This window comes from Ixodes scapularis, unplaced genomic scaffold (assembly GCF_016920785.2).
Source record: "Ixodes scapularis isolate PalLabHiFi unplaced genomic scaffold, ASM1692078v2 PGA_scaffold4__175_contigs__length_147842914, whole genome shotgun sequence".
NCBI lineage: Eukaryota > Metazoa > Arthropoda > Arachnida > Ixodida > Ixodidae > Ixodes > Ixodes scapularis.
The window spans coordinates 71,002,073-71,017,257 of NW_024609879.1; positions in this window are offsets into that span (position 1 = coordinate 71,002,073).

Here is a 15,185-nt window from a genome sequence, read left to right on the forward strand (position 1 = left end):
CTCATGAGGCGCTAACTGAGCGCTCCGTTTTATGTATGAACCGGCCTTGAAAAGGAAGGGTAATACGTTTATTAAAATCTGCAAAATAAACACACGCAATAATGATCCACAAATTATTCACCATCAGGCATGTAGGTGAGAACGCAAAGCAAATGATTAAGCATTAGTATACGTTATTACGAATAATGAGAGCACTCTCTCGATATTCGCAACAAGGGATTAGAAGAGCTATAGTGTGGAGCGCTACGCCAAGCATGACCAATAAGACAGGTGACAAGAGCGATTTCATCGACTATCACTTTTGCTAAACGCATTTTTTCGGACTATATTTGAGCTGCCAATGTTAGTTCGATGAAACCTAGCCTGAATATACCTGACTTGTCATCGCGAAGCAAACGTATTTGCCTTCGTCTATGTATTAAGATTTCCCAAGCTAACCCAAACCTTAGCGCCTCTCAGTGCCACAATTGTAGATCTTTGCACTTCGGTCCCTTCACTTACAAGACTTCGACCAACTGAATAATCCCAGCCTCCTCCGTCTTGATCACCAATGCCGACTTGTTCAAAACTGCCATTCCCAATAATTTTGCATAGTCCATTTAATTAGCGCCGAGCAATTCAGCGATTAACCTACCGATTAATCTACTAATGCTTTCATCGCGATTAATTTTCTAACCGGAGAATCGATAAAACCTTGATGAACAAAACTAAATTAAAATTAAACGCTTTCACCACGAATATATATAGACGGGTAGACTTATTATATCAAGGGCGAACCTTAGGTGGACTTTTATTCCAAAGCAAACTGTACGGGAGAGATTTCTAGCTTCAGAAATATGCAGAAGGTTACACGTGTTCCGGCCACCTCGGCGCCGTGCGAGTGCTCTTTCAGCGCTGCAGAGTTTACTGCGAACGTTCGAAGAAGGTGACTGTTGCCAGAGAATATCAACGTCGCGCACCAGTCACCTAGCTGTGATAGAAGATTTGTGTATGTGCTTTGTCCCTCTTGTTCCCCTTCTCCAGGGATTATTTTCGTCATCAACAAACTACTTTGCCTCATGCAGCTGCAGCAAGAATCTTCGACTATAAGGGTTTTCAACTGTTTTCAATTACTCATCGAGGTTTATTCAAAATTGAAATTGTTGTATTGCGACGTATACACAAACAGTAATGGCAAAAAAAAAAGACATAATTTTATGAAAATAGTACCGTAATTACTCGAGTAATAGCCGCACTGTTTATGAAGAAACCCTGAGGATTCCCTTTTCCGCGGAGCACGCGGATCGCCAATCATCCGATCGGCAGCATGATTTCAGCTGCTTACAGGACAGAGATAGCGTTTTCGTGCAAAGAGTCCATCTATAAGGATTAAATTTATACGGAGAATCGTGTTCTCGATCTGATTATTCCCTGTGTTATTTATGCGCAACGTAATGATTGGCTGTATTTGTGTTCTGTGGGAGAGTAGGCGCAAGGGCCTTGTTCATAAATAGTGCAGCTATTACTCGAGTAAATACGGTATCTCAACCAAACATTGTCTGCACGGAAAAATTAATCCCTTGAGAATACTGCAACGTGGCTTGTTTGTTACCTCTAATTCAATAACAACATTTCGGTTTCGATTCAATAAAAAACAACTTTGAACATGAAAAGAATGTCAAACACACGAGTTCTTTCGGACAAATAGAAGTGGCCAAATGTTGCGACTGAAAAGAGCAGCGAGTTCGAAGAAGTACGTCAGTTTCTGCCATTTTAATGATACGTAAGAAATAACATCCTGACATTTGGAAAACAACATTTATTACGAACGACTCCTGCATATGCCTCCATCTTGTTTTCGGGAGCGGGCTTTTGTCGCCTGTGTGTGAAAACATTTCTGCAGGCCCCGTGAAGTGAGAAAAATAAATTCCAGCGCATGCATATATATATATATATATATATATCGCGGCAAGTGAATGTGGCAAGCGATCAACAGACAGTTTTAGTATAGCGTTGCTGGACCTTACGTACTCAATACGCATTAGTACAGCGTGCGCTAAAAATGACCTGCTCGGACCGAATTTAGTTGTGCGTTACGTTTTCGAGTGAACACCGCGCATGATCTTTGTTATATTCGCTAGAGCCATAGAATTCCGCGTGCTTATAGCGCAACCATGCTCCTGGAAAGAAATATTGAAAATGAAAACGTGTCCAATCATTTTATTTCAAATTAAACCAAGCCACAGCTGCCTCGTCAAGCGCGCGTTTCTGCGGGGTACAGAGGCTACGAATACGAATGCGTAGCCAAACTCGATCACGGAGCCTCCGTCACTCGTCTCCTGGAAACGGCACCTTTTATCAATGCTCAATCAATGAAATTCATGACCCTGATATTCAGTGCATAGCCAGAACTTTGGCGATTTCTTTTAGAGTCGTTCGTCCGTCGGCGATGAACTGTGGGAATAGGCTTAGCGTTGAGCAGATCGCAGCGTCGACGCACATTCCGAGCGGCAAACATTTTCACTGTGCACTCCTTCAGCTGCAGGGTGATCTGATTCAACCGTGGAAGGTTCCAGAAAGAATCGCCGAGCTGAACACCACGCAATTTCACGTAACACAGAACTTCGAAAACACCATATCGCCCTTGCTGCGCCAGTCGAGGCAACCGCCATCTTGAAACTGGCGCTCTCGTTGGGTCCGAGATCTCTCGAGAGCGTCCCGCAAGGCCCGCTAGCCAGCAACGCAAAATCCCCTGCGTTGCGTGCGTACGCAATACGCTAACCCTTTTATTGCGTTCTGCGCATGCGCACTCGCGACCCGCAATTTCCTTGCGTACGCAAGGCTATAGCATACGGTCCACTAAAACTGTCTAACGAGGCGCGCAGTGACGCGAGGCAGTGACTGGTCGGTGCGTGCGCGGGAAAACAAAACAAGACCGCGAGCTCAAGCGTGAGGTATTGAATGATCGTGTGCCGGACGCACTAGATCGCCTCCGCGGCGGACACTCGAGGCGCTAATTCCCCTCCACACACCCTAGATCGTGTAGAGCCTCCCCAATTCGCAACGACTCCTCGATTCTCTATGCCCCCCCCCCCCCCCCCCCCCCGCCCCCTAAAAATTTAGACACCCACACTAATTTCAATTCCTGGGGAAATCCCTGACTCAAAGCCTGGCCGGGAACCAGTGAAGGTGTTTTTCTTATGGTTTGTCTTGCCTGTCTTTCTGGCGTGTGAGCTGTAGGACAGATCCCCACAACATATATATATATATATAATTTTATATATATATATATATATATATATATATATATATATTATTCGACGTTTCGACCTGATGCAGGTATTGCCAGGAATAAGGTTACAAGAAAAATGTCGTTCTGTTTATACAGTTCTTAAAAGGGAGAGAGTTCGCGCATCAAGCATTTACGTAGGGAAAACAGATAAAGGTTTATACCACCCAGAATCTCACACAAAAGAAGGGATCAACCCTAAGTCGGGGGCTGACATGGACAGATAGTTAAATGACCTAGACAAATAATTAAATTCAAATCCAGGATGCACCCTGGATTTGAATTTAAAGGAGCAATGCAACAATTTTTGTACTTTGCACAAATACCGCGTAAAACGGATCCCTAACGTTAATGACCTATGAAACACGCGTTCGTTTTTCACCTCACGCAATAAAAGTCCCAGAAAAAAATTTAAGAAAAACGAGCAGCATTCACCCCATCAACTCGCAGCCAGAACAAGCGGCCACGTGATCTGGAGCCGATTATATGCCGCCAATGTTGATCATAGCCACGCGCTGGGGTTGGCAAAGCGCAGAACACGCGCTGAGTTCCAGACATTGTTATGGCTCGGCTATTGTCGTCGTTGCAGCGATTGGACACGGGTTACAACCCGAATGCTCCTCGAGATAGCAATTGTCGAGTGCCCACGCAATGCTTGGGTCCAATCTATGAGCCGCATTCAAATATCGTCACTTGGGTGTACTGCGATCCCCGAGTTACGTCATCAAATTTCGCGAAGGAGAGATTGAATGAAAATGATCGCTTTTGTCCTTGAAATTACACCGCAACAAAGGAGTTTCTTGGCCAGTGGCGTTGCGTGTGAGTATCCTTGAGTCCCAGGTGTGCCAGTAAGCTCGTGTAGAGAGAAAAACATTCCAATTGAATATCGTTGCACAGCTCCTTTAACTATTTGTCCAGGTCATGTTTGTCGGAGCTATGAACCCCGTGCTGGAAACCCAGTGTTGCTATTCGAGTCCGCTCACTCAAAAAACTGTCAAGCGGGCGATTGTAAGGACTTGCTATACACATGCGCTGCGTAGGTCTTGTTATCATAAAATTAAACATAGCTTTGACAGGCAAACTGATCGCCTCGCAGATGCTGGATTTCCCACCCACGTGTTAAGAACGGTCGCCGAGTCTTTGCTGAAAGATATTGTCGCGGGTGGTGACCAAAATGAACAAATAAACAGGAAGAAATAGACGTTTAATGTGGCGAACTTGTGCCAAAAATAAGAGGGTGCAAAAGATAATAACAGAGCGTCGCGGGCGTCGAAGTCGGCGTGACAGCATAGTCGAACGCTGGGGCGAGGCTGACTGCGGCTCACCACGGGGAGTCTCCTATGTACAGTCGGGGACAAAAATCCCTAGGACGTGCGAGCTGCAGCTGAAACGCATTGCCTTGCCGTCTGCCGGCGGGTCGCCGGGTTTCGAGATCACAGAAAAGCGCATGCGCGTCCTACTCTGCCTGCCAACATGTGCGCTTTCCCGCTCTTCTGTGGCGCGGCGCCTAACTCGGAATCGGGCGCATGGAGATGACGCTTACTGGCATGTCACCTATAAAGCAAGACGTCACGGCAGCTACCCTGAGTGATAAGCTGAACTGGTTATTAAGCAAGATGCGCTGACACGGCGAAATGCGGCGCAACGCCGCAGGCGGTATCCCCAGCTGCGGAATGTGTAGCAGACACTCATCAGCCGCCAGCGCTATCTCTGAGGCGGTACCATGCGTCCGATTCCGAGTTAGGCGCAGCGCCGCAGAAGAGCGGGAAAACACACGTTTGCAGGCAGAGTAGAACGCGCATGCGCTTTTGTGTGATCTCGAAACCAGGCGACCCGCCGGCAGATGGCAGAGCAATGCGTTTCAGCCGCAGCTCGCATGTCCTGGGGACTTTTGTCCCCGACTGTACATGCGTGAGCTTCTAGAATAATCGGCGTAGAATGTTCGACGCGTAGAATCCCCCATTCGGACCTCGAACAAGCCCAACACGATTCTCGAATTTACCAGAAAACTAAATTGCAGAGACAAACAAGACACGTCGCTCGCAGGAATCGAACCCTGGTCTTTCGCGTGGGAGGCAGGCACGATAACCGTTAGGCCAGGCGCGCGCTGCGTACTTGGCCAGCTGCGCGCGCGGCATTACTCCCCCCTTTAAAAAGTGCATCGCCCCGACGCAGCACAAAACAAAAAAAAAAGCAAACAAAAAGAATGGTAAACTAAAGAGTTATTGGAACACATAAGGTCCACAGTCCTATCGAGCGTAGTACGGCTTCATGCGCACGACGTGGACGACTACTGGTCGTGGGGGCGGCGTGAAGAAGTCCGTGTTCCGTCGGATATCACCTCGCAGTTCAGATCACCGAGCCGACGAAGCACTTTGTAGGGTCCGAAGTAGCGCTTCAGGAGTTTCTCGCTGAGACCAAGGCGGCGGATCGGTGTCCACACCCACACCCTGTTTCCGGGCTGGAAGTGGACGTCCCGACGACGAAGGTTGTAGCGGCCAGTGTTGACACGCTGTTGGCCATGAATCCAAGTCTGGCGAGCTGACGTACTTCTTCTACCAGTTGGTCAACCACCTGGGCGTCGTCGCTTCCGTCGACAGCCGGTTCGTGGAGTAACATCGCGTAGAGTATGGTCGTTACTTTCCTGCCATGCACCAGCTGAAAGGGCGTCACCCCGGTGGTCTTTTGCACTGCCGTGTTGTAGGCAAATGTGACGTACGGCAACATCTCGTCCCATGTCTTGTGCTCCACGTCGACGTACATGGAGATCATGTCGGCGATGGTTTTGTTGAGCCTCGCTGTCAGCCCATTGGTCTGCGGGTGGTACGCCGTGGCGTGCCGATGGCTGGTGTGGCTGAGATGAAGGATTCCTTGCGTCAGCTGGGCCATGAACGATGATCCGCGGTCTGAGATCAGAACTTCAGGAGCGCCGTGCCGGAGGACGATGAACCCGATGAAACACTTGGCGACTTCGACAGCTGTCCATGAAGGAAGGACTTTCGTTTCGGCGTACTGCGTGAGATAATCTGTGGCGACGATTATCCATCTGTTTCTTTGCGCCGTTGGTGGGAAAGGACCAAGTGGATCCATTCCGATCTGCTGGAACGGTACAGTCGGGGGAGCGATCGGATGCAGGTGACCTGCCGGCCTCGTCGGCGGTTTCTTGCGTCGCTGGCACTGGTGGCACGATCGTGTGTATAGGTGAACGGTCTTCGGCAGCTTGGGCCAGTAATACCTCTCACGAATTCGGGCCAGCGTACGGCTGTAACCAAGGTGTCCGGAAGTTGGGTCGTCGTGGCAGGCTTGAAAGATCTCCGCTCTTAGGTCGCCAGGGATTACCAGCAGCCATGGTGAGCTGTTGTCTCCGAAGTTCTCCTTGTAGAGCACACCTTGTCGGGGGACGAAGGTCGACAGGGCTCTCGAGAAGACACTGGGGATAGTGCCTCCTCGTCCTTCGAGGTGCTCGATTAGCGCGCGCTATTCAGGATCGTCTCTTTGGCGTCGGGCCATGTTGTCAGTGTTCACTGCGCCTGCAAAGCACTCGTCGTCATCGTCTTCGCTGCTACCTGGAGATGTCTCGACAGGGGCTCTGGACAGGCAATCGGCGTCGTTGTGCTTGCGGCCGGATTTGTTGACCACAGTCATGTTGAACTCTTGTAGTCGGAGACTCCATCGAGCGAGGCGTTCTGACAGTCCTTGAGGTTCGCAAGCCAGCAAAGCGAATGGTGTTCCGTCACCACGCAGAAAAGGCTGCCGTATAAGTACGGACGAAACTTCGTGATTGCCCAGACGACCGCAAGACATTCCTTTTCAGCCGTGGAGTAATTTCTCTCTGCTTTGGACAGCGTCCGACTTGCGTAGGCGATGACACACTCGGTGCCTTCTTGCACTTGAACCAGTACAGCGCAGAGTCCTTCGTTACTTGCGTCCAAATGAATCTCGGTTTCCGTATCTTGATCGGAGTGTCCAAGAACAGGAGGAGTCTGGAGTCGTTGCTTCAGCTCCTCGAATGCGTGCTGCTGCTCCTCGGCCCATTCGATCTTCTCGGCGTCCTTCGTGAGTTTATTGAGCGGTGCGGAAATCCTTGCGAAATCCCGAACGAATCGTCTATTGTAGGCACAAAGTCCAATGAATCTTCGCACAGCCTTCTTGTCTGTGCGCGCTGGAATTGCCGCGACGGCGCGTGTCTTCTTGGGGTCTGGACGGACGCCTTCGTTACTAACAACGTGACCTAAAAATTTCAGTTCGTCATAGGCGAACCGGCACTTTGACGGCTTGAGGGTGAGTCCGGCGGTCTTTATGGCTTGGAAGACAGCTTGGAGTCGTCGAAAGTGCTCGTCGAAGCCACTAGAAAACACTACGACATCGTCAAGGTAGACGAGACAGCTTTGCCACTTCAGTCCTGCCAGTACAGTGTCCATGACACGCTGGAAAGTTGCTGGCGCCGTGCATAGTCCGAAGGGCATAACCTTCAACTCGTACAGTCCATCCGGCGTGACGAAAGCTGTCTTCTCTCGGTCCCGTTCGTCAACTTCGATCTGCCAGTAGCCGCTCTTCAGGTCCATTGATGAAAAATATCTAGAGTGGCGCAGTCGGTCTAGCGCGTCATCGATGCGGGGGAGTGGATAGACGTCTGTCTTCGTTACCGCGTTCAGCTGCCGGTAGTCAACGCAGAACCCAAGCGTTCCGTCCTTCTTAACCAGCACGACTGGAGAGGGCCACGGACTGCTTGAAGGCTGGATTATGTCGTCCTTCAGCATTTCTTGCACTTGCTCTTGGATGACCTTCCTTTCTTTTAGGGAGATTTGGTACGGCGAGCGGTGCACAGGGAGCGCGTCGTCCTCGGTAACGATGCGATATTTCGCAACGGCGGTTTGGCGCACCATCGACCATGTCGCGAAGCAGTCACTGTATTCGGCGAGGAGGTCACTCAGCTGCCGTCGTTTCAGGCCTGGAAGCTTGGGGTCAATGTCGAGCTGCGCTGGCGGCGCAATGTGTTGCTGAGGTGGGAATGATTCTTCAGCAATCGCGGCGATTTCGGCGCAGTCCCGAATTTCCTCGACGTGGCCTACAGCGGCACCTTTCGTGAGATGTTGCGCTTCTTGTCGAAAGTTTGTCACGAAGACCGCGGTGTGCCCATCCCAAAGTTCAGCCACTCCTCTTGCGACGCCTATTCCTCTTGCTAGGACCAATTGAAGGTTGCCTTCCAGAACAACTTCGCCGCAGGTAGCTGCATCAGCCACTACGGGTACAACAACACTTGCTCGCGGCGGCAGCTTCACGTGGTCGGCAGCGACTCGGAGGGCGGCTGACGCTGTTTGAGGTTTCTCTGCAGGCGGAACAGGCTTGCGCAGCGTCAATCTGTTCTCACAAAGGTCGATGACGGCGCCGTATTCACACAGAAAGTCCATGTCCAGAATAACGTCTCTGGAAGAGTCTTGTAGAACAACGAACTTCACTGGGCACGTCTCACCGCGGATCTCAACGCGAGCAGTGCATCTCCCGATTGGTGTAATGAGGTGCCCTCCGGCGGTTCGTATTTGAGGTCCATGCCACGGCGTCGTGACTTTTCGAAGGCGGCGGGAGAGCCTCCCACTCAAGACTGAGTAGTCTGCTCCGGTGTCCACAAGTGCCGATGCGTCGAGGCTGTCGATAACAACGTTTAGGTTGTTGGACACCGATGCGGGAGCATCGTTGTGATGAGTAGCGTCGGAAGAGTGGGAGCGCTCCGTCGTTTTTGGAGGCTCTTAACGTCGGTCGTCTTCGGCAACTACACCTCCAGGGGTTGCCGCGCCTAGTTTCCCCGGCAAGGAGCGAGGGGGACAGGCTTTCACTTCGGGGTCGGTGCATCGGCGAAGCTGGACGTCACGGCGACGGCGACCGGAACTCTCGGCGGGACGTAGGCTCGGGGGACTGAGGTCGTCGCTAGTACTCGTCGATCTATGTAGGGCGTTCGCCATGACGGGGGCGCGGGTCGTTCCTGTGGAACCCGCGTAGCCCGAGTCGTCGGTATGGGCACCGGCGGTAGGTGTGGTCCGCTTTCCCGCAATGGATGCACCGAGGGCGTCGGTCGGGCGTTCGCCACACGTCGGTCTTGCGGGGTGCGCGAGGCTCCGCGCAGGCGTACTGGACCTGGTCGTCGTGGCGTCGGTTGTGCTGCGGCGCAGGAGACTGACGTCGGGGCGGCGCGACATAGGTGCGGCGAGAAGGCGGTGGCCGTCGGGCCACTGCGGCGTAACTCAACGTCGGTGGTTCCGGAACGGTGCTGACGAGAACCTCAGGCTGCAGCGCTTGCTGGACTTCTTCCCTGACAATCTCGGCGATAGAAAGCGAAGCTGGGCTTGCGGTGGCAGGTAGAAACTTCTTGATCTCCTCCCGGACGACGTCCCGGATTATCTCGCGGATGTCCGTGGTGTTGCGTTCGGAAGACGAAAAGGCACCGACGCCGGGAACTCGGTGATAGTGGGCGGCTCGTGCTTGAAGGGCACGTTTGATGTTGGTGGCCTCCGTCATGAAGCCTTCGACTATTGTAGGCGGGCTCCGCACAAGACCACCGAAAATGTTTTCCTTCAAGCTGCGCATCACGACTCTGAGCTTCTTTACTTCGGTGGCTTCAGGACCGGCGCGGTTGCTGAGTCGTAGGACATCTTCCACGAAGCTAACGACGCTTTCGTTAGGGCCTTGGATCCTCGCTTGAAGAAGCTCTTCCGCGCGTTCTTTTCGTTGTTGGTTCGTGAATGTTCTTCGCAACTCAGCCTTGAGTTGCTCCCAGGAGTTGAAGGTTCTCGAACTAGTTCCGGGCGGTTGCTTCCAAGGCGAAGTAAGAATTCTGCAGACACTGTTCCGGTGTCCACCCGTTATGACGGGCCACTCGTTCAAACTGTTGGATTCAGTCGTCGATGCCTTTGTGGCTTTCGCAGTGAAAGGGAGCCGGCGTCCGAGGAGCAACGGGTAGGTAGACGACGACAGGAGCGGCGGGGGTCTGCGACTGGTTGGCCATCGGCGCCTTCTTCGCCTTGGGCTTGTCCAGCAGCAAACCGTACTCAGGATCCTCTCCTTTGGTGCGGCGGCTGGTCCGAGTTTCAGGTTCCGCGCTGAGTGGTCTTCTCACTGAGCCGGGGATCGGACTTGCACTGCGGGCCCTGGGAGGGGAACGCTGCACGGGCATGCGGTACCCCTCACTTCCACCAAAATGTCGCGGGTGGTGACCAAAAACAATAAGTAAACAGGAAGAAATAAACGTTTAATGCGGCGAACTTGTGCCAAAAATAAATTGGTACAAAAGATAATAACAGAGCGTCGCGGGAGTCGAAGTCGGCGTAACAGCAGAGTCGAACGCTGGGGCGAGACTGACACCGGCTCGCCACGCGGATTCCCTTATGTACATGCGTGAGCTTCTGGAATAATCGGCGTAGAATGTTCGTCGCGTAGAATCATTGGGACCTCGAACAAGCAACACGATTCTCGAATTTACCAGAAAACTAAATTGCAGAGACAAACAAAAGACACGCCGCTCGCAGGAATCGAACCCTGGTCTTTCGCGTGGGAGACAGGCACGATAACTGATAGGCCACGCGGGCGCAGCCTACTTGTCCAGCATTTTTTTTTTTCTTTATTGACCTATTTGGCCAGCTGCGCGCGCGACAATATCAAGAGCAAGAATATGACAAGTGAAGAACAGGCCAACAACAGAGAGGAAAGGGGAACAAAAAAGTTTGTGGTCATTCCCTACATACACGGCTTGTCCCACAACCTAAAACGCAATGCTGGCAGGTGTGACGTCGACGTTTTATTCTCTGCCCGGGACAAGTTCTACAGGTTGTGCAGAGCTGTTAACCCTTCTTCGAGGGTGGCCACGGCTTGCAGTACGAGACATCGAGATCGCTTCGTCTCGTGTTCTGAAGGGGTTGTTTATTCTCTCCCTTTGACGTGTGGCAGGCGCTACGTTGGCCAGACAGGCCGCTGTCTCAATGACAGGTTAAGAAAGCACGCTTACAGTGTCTCCACAACCGTGTCTGGTCATCTAGGCATTCATTGCCGCGACTGTGGTTGCCTACCCAACTTCCAACGGTGTGAGGTTGTTAAGCGTCATAGGGACCAGCTGACTCGGGAAATTCTAGAGGCTGTTGAGGTAGCGAGGTTGGGTGCAGCATGTGTAAGCAGTCCTTCTGTGGCCCTGTCAGGCAAAGAGCTGAATTTTCTGGTTCCCCGACTTGCTCGTTTTTTTTAGCACGAACTCTGTACGGCTGTGTCATGGCGGATTTTAATGTTTTATATATATTTTTATCATTGTTTTATTTTTATTGGTGATGCATCACATGGGCTCAATTCTTTCTTCTCTTTTGTTCGTGGCACCGCAAATATATATTGCAATTTTGCGTTCAATAAACTCAGTTGTAAGTCAGCGCTACGTCCGTGTCACTTCTTTGTCTGGTCCTCGTCCCCGCTGTTTTCCGTTGCGTGCGCTGCGTTTCCGCGCTGTTTTTAGTTCCATTTCACAACTACAAATGATTTATCCAGCTACATTAATGCTTTGCCACCAATTGTTGACTTTGGTGAATTGTCCTCAACAATATCTTCGGTAGTGCGGTAGTAAGTTAAGTTTAGTTAGAAGCCGTTATACACGATTGGGGGAAAACAGAGCTATAAGACAAGACAAAGAAGAAGAAATATACTATATGGCGAATAGATTTTTTAGATGTTACTCAAAGAGAGTCTACTCACCGAGTTAGATGTCCATTCAACGGCGAAGGTCCTTACTAAAAGGGGGATATGTTTCCGTGTTCCTGATTTAGACGAAGTTATATGATATGTCAGTCCGTTAATTCGGGCCATGGGAGCTCGCTCTTACAAAGAGTCAACACGTGAAACGGTTCCCTTCCACCTAGGACGCGGTGTAATCTTATCGTCCCAAGCGTACTAGTTGACGTAAGAAGTATTGTTAGCGAACACCAGAGGAACCTAAGTTTTTGTGCGCTGTCACACAAAGCAGCTGAATAATTGCTAAGTAGAAGCGTCGCCAGTTGAGGTAAGGAATGACGCGAGCTTCCTGAGCTGTGTACTTTTCCAACAAACGAGTGGAGATATTGGCGTGTGGGATGATTCCTGAATAAACTTCCTAAGGGAAGGCAGCAAGGCATACCGTGAGCGGCACCTGTTTTTCTCAAGGACGCACGAAACGTTCAACGGCCTTGAGAAGGCATTTGGAATTACCTGTTTATTCGGGTCGTTTGTTCTTCACAATGGTCGAAGCTTACGATTTGACCTTGCTTGACGAAAGAACAAGGCTTGGGATCTGCTTGTCTTGACCTCTCAAATTTTAGAATCTGTTGACCTCCCTGGTGGTGTGCCCTTCGTCTTGCAGCCTAAAAGCCGTTCACCCTTAAGCTGACGGTGCGGCGAAAGTTACGTGCTTGTTGGAACAGTCACACGTCTATCTTTCACCACGTAACCACGCTCTCGTTCATACCGACGAGCAGAGAAAGGGACGGGTCAGGTGATTAAAGAGAGGTGTTTGATTGGTTCTGGTTAACTCGCAGCTCCCACCGCACTGTCAGATTAGGGATGAACAGAGTACGGTATCGTCGTGATAACGTGATGCCGCGAACCTGTCTTGCCTGGAGTTCTTAAGCCGTGGCCTTCCAGCGATGTCTGCGCGTAAGCTTTTCTCCTTCGCATTTCCAGTCTACCTTCGTGCCTCTGTTTAGTTTTTCGTACGAGGCTTTGCACTCAGGTGGCTGTCGTTTATTCTTTCTGATGTCTCACAGCATTTCACCGTGTAAATTATTTTTTTATTATTTTTTAGTGCTTGCGACCGAACTTTCTAGGAAAAAAAGTAGTTTCAAAGGTAATGTGTAATTTTTGTCGAAATTACTGCCTAAAAGTAATTCATTAAATTACTAAATTAGTAGCCTAGAGAAGTAATTCATTACATTACTCAATACCTCGAAAAGTAACTTAATTACTGTAATTTCTTTACAGTAATGTCATTACTGCCATCTCTGGCACAGAAACACTAGCCTAGCCTAGTGTTTCTGGGCTGCCGTCAGAAAAGCCAAGAACAATATTTTTAGAATAAATTAATAGGTTTCAAGATTGCGCCTTTTGGCAGTTTTTGAAGCTCCCTTGGAATGCCGCCCCGTCATTGGCCTCTATTGGCGGCGAGATGTTTTGGTGGCGCCGTCCTACGGTTGCCTATCGTGACGTCATTACCTTGCGAACCACAAGTTCGGTGGTGTTTGTAATGAGCATGGTGGAAGCTTGAAATTATTGCGCTCTAAAAGCAACACTGCAAACACCGTCAGAATTGAAGTTCTCTCATTCCTCTTATTTCCGTCGATGAAAAATCCTTTGCTAAGGTCATAGTCAGAATTCGGCGAATCGTGGAAGGCCGATCACAGCAAGGCTTTCGATCACTCACGTCGCCAATAGTTTGTCTCACCTTTCATGGGCTAACTGCGACGGCTGTGCAAGCTCGAGTGGCCAGTCTCGCCTGCCTTGACTGAAGCACTTGCTGCAGGAGCGCTCGTGCAGCGGCCGAGGCTTCGTCCAAAGCAACTAGCTCGTCATTCTAGCATGTGCTGCTAACAATGGTCCATGGTAAGGTTAGACGAAGTATTGGGGAGGAAATCGAACAGTCACGCTACTAGCGGCATGCTGCAACTGTGTGGACAACAAACCTAATTTTATTGTTTGTTGTTGATCAGAGATGAATCGAAGATAACGATTCGAAGGCCGCTCCTCGTGCGTGCAAAGCACTGCTGAAAGCGAAGCGCTCGTGCCCAGACCATGCTCAGCGAAGTTCAGAATACACAGAAAAAATAAAACACATGAAGGACGAACACAGACACACACAGTTCTTTCAATGAGCAACGAACATTTATGAAATGCCCATGACACTACGACCATAAACTTCAAAGAATTGAGGTTGTTGCTCATTGAAAGAACTGTGTGCGTCTGTGTTCGTCCTTCACGTGTTTTATTCTTTCTGTGTATTCTGTAGCTTTCAACGCGCTCTGCTACGTGTGCGAAGTTCAATTTCTCTGTTTTGCTGTGTTAGTAAACACCGCGCTGTGGGGACAACAAGCTCGATAAAGCGCCCTCTATAGTTCGGTCTCCTGCCCAGTAGGAACCAGTGCTACTTCGCAGCAGTATGGTTCGCTAGTGGAGTTACTTAGTCCTGAATGTCACTTGGCGGAAAACGCTGGCACGTTTACTAAGTTGTAATGTTAAAGCTTTCACACTGCTTCCGTAACGTGCATCCCGCACCATCAAGATCGCCGTTCTTTGCAGACGTTAGGTAGGAGCTTGATCCGAGGATGCGGGGACAGACATACTACACCCCCCTCTTCCTCCCCCGCACACGCTGTGAATGACGCAATCAAACATGGCACCTAGGGAATACCTTATCCACCTCACAACTTGACTTGGTCGTTTGCGTCGCCACCCGCCGTTGACCCTGGCAAGTTTCTTGGCCCTACATTTCACAGGAAAAGAGCTACGCGTTCTAATTTTGCAAGAAAACAGTTGGAGGACATCTAAGCACTTCTTATGAGTTGTGGATACGAAAGCATAAATGTCGTTTTTTCCGCTCCCTTAGTTCGCCTGTGGCGTACTGGGTCGCTAAACTCGTCAGCAAAAATATTCTTTGTGTTATGACATAGTGGGGGAAGGAGCCGAAAGATTGCTGCGAAGTTTTCTTTTCTCACAAACCCGCAGATCCGTTTGTCTTCGTGACGTTTTTCGTTGGGGCGACGAAAAATCCCTACGCCTCCCTAGGCACCGAACAAGAGCAGCACTAGAGAGCGCGCGGAGACGACCGTGGCTAGGGTGCCTAGATGTCTGTCTGTCTCAGGGTGAAGACATCCATTGTTGTCCGGAATGTGCCAGCGCGTGACGCTCTCGCGCACTCGGTGCG